Genomic DNA, 2344 nt, shown 5'->3' on the forward strand with positions numbered 1-2344 from the left:
GAATTTTGGAGATGGGAAGATTGATGCCCTGGAAGGTTAAACATCTGGTCTCTCGTTGCCAGAGCTGGTTGGAGGTGGGGGCATCATCTGGAACTCAGACCTACTGTTCATTTCTGCACCTCTGGATGGGAGGGGGGTGCTGTTGCCTGGAAACACTGCCTGGGGAGCCTGCTCAGCTCCCCAGACCCAGCTGAGGTGTGACCTTCAGCCAGCTGGATGGGAGGACAGAGTGAAAAATGCTCATCTTCCCTGCAGGCCTTACCTGAGCAGCCTACTGACTAGTGTGTGTGTTTTGGGGGGCACCCCAGCAGCCCCCAGAGAGGCCAGCTCCTCCTTTTCCCTGGCAGGTGGTTGGGAGGGCAGCCGTTGAGGCGGATTCAGCCGCAGGGGAAGGGGATTTGCTGTAGAGTCTTGGGGAGTGAGTTGGGTGGGGTGCCATCGGCAGTCGGTCTGTTCCCTCACCCAAAACCCATGGCCTTGGTGCATGGAGAGAAACAGGGACCGTTTTCACTTTTAGGGGGCTCCCAATCAGAGGGGGGCACAGAGCACCTCACCTCAGTAGACACCCCATGTCTAAGGGAAGAGATATTGTGCATCCTGGTAGGGGGGAGGGGGCTTCCAGAACAAGGTGGGAGACACAAGAAGCCTTCAACAAAGCAACATCTTCCATCACAGGGAACTGGGGGAATAAAAGACATCATCCAAACAGGCAGATGTCCCTAGAGCAGAGGCCAGATGTCCCACAGCCCTTCCTCCTATTTGTAGAAACTTCTAGCAGATCTCCAGCTCCTGCCTTTCCCTGTAGGCCTTGGTTTGGCCACGGTGAGGGACAGATAGCTGAGGAGAGCAGAGGCTCAGCTGGGCTGGATTAGGGGTTCAGGTGGTGCTGTTCCTGACTAGAGAACAGAAGGGTCCCAGGTGTAAGGCTGCACTGGATGGTGTGGGGGTGGGGCTGTGGTTGGGGAGACCTAAATGGGCAGCTGGCCCCAGGGAGGCCAAAGTTAGCTCCCAGGTGCTGGGCATCCCCATCTCCTGCCAGACACTGTTCCTGGCCTCAGTTCAAGCCTGGGGTGGGGACAGAGGATGGGGGAGGGGGAAGGGAGAAGGGCTTCATTCATTCCCGCCTCCCCAGGCAGCAGACTGGGTGTGTCATGACTGTGCCTTGACTCAGGCCACACAGTGACCACCCACGCCTCAGGCTGGGACTGCTTGGGGAGGAGGGGCATCAGCTGGCACAGTCAAACCAGGGGTGCCCAGAGGTCCCATTCTTCCAGGAGCTCATCACATGGGCACACCCCCACACTCAGTCTCTCCACATCTTTTTTTTTTTTTTTTTTTTGAGACGGTCTTGAACTCTCAGGCTCAAGTCTTGCTTGCCCAGGCTGGAATGAAAAAGCGCAGTCTCAGCTCACTGCAACCTGTGTCCCCCGGGCTCCAGCGATTCTTCTGCTTCAGCCTCCAGAGCAGCTGGTATTACAAGTGCCTGCCACCATGCCTCGCTAATTTTTGTATTTTTTTGTAGAGATAGGGTTTCATCATGTTGGCCAGGCTGGTCTAGAACTCCTGATCTCAGCTGATCCACCTGCCTTGGCCTCCCAAAGTGCTAGGATTAGAGACGTGAGCCGCTGTGCCCGGCCACATTCTTTTCTTGAAAGTTTTATTACATTTTATTTTTTTGTACAGACAGGGTCTCACTATATTGCCAAGGCTGGTCTCGAACTCTCAGACTCAAGTGATCATTCCTACCTTGGCCTCCCAAAGTGCTGGGAGTAGCCACTGCACCTGGCTAATTCCTGTGTCCCAGTAGCATGATTATAGCTCACTGCAGCCTTCACTTCCTGGGCTCAAGTGATCCTGCTGCCTCAGCTTCCTGAGTAGCTGGGACTAGAGGTGCATGCCACCACGCCTGGCTAATTTTTTCATTTTTCGTAGAGACAGGGTCTTACTTTATTGCCCAGATTGGTCTTGAACTCCTGGCCTCAAACAAGCCTCCTGCCTCAGTCTCCCTAGATGCTGGCATTACAATCGTGAGCAACCCTGCCTGACCTCTGCATCATTCTTGCTCTCAGGAAGGCAGCTCCTCTTTATTCCTGACCCCCAGGGCAGCACCTACCCAAGCACAGCTCCCCATTATAGGGGAGGCTCCCTGTCACCAGAACCCCCGCAACCACCAAGGCAGGCACTGTGCCAAGCGCTTTATGGCATCAGCTCATTGAATCCTCGTGAAAGTCTCTGGAGAGAGATGCTATCATCTGTATCATTACCATTTTACAGATGAGGAAACTGAGGCACAGAGAGGCCAAGTTCCCTGCCCAGCAATCTGTCTTTATACACCCTCTGCTGT

At 54.5% G+C, this 2344-nt stretch overlaps 1 protein-coding gene across 1 annotated transcript in view; it reads left to right on the top strand.

Moving 5' to 3' along the window:
* PLOD1 (procollagen-lysine,2-oxoglutarate 5-dioxygenase 1) overlaps positions 1-2344 on the top strand; it is a 39189-nt gene that overhangs the window by 2463 nt on the left and 34382 nt on the right. The window lies entirely within an intron of this gene.

Source organism: Cebus imitator, unplaced genomic scaffold (genome assembly GCF_001604975.1).
Source record: "Cebus imitator isolate Cc_AM_T3 unplaced genomic scaffold, Cebus_imitator-1.0 Scaffold15, whole genome shotgun sequence".
NCBI classification, from domain to species: domain Eukaryota; kingdom Metazoa; phylum Chordata; class Mammalia; order Primates; family Cebidae; genus Cebus; species Cebus imitator.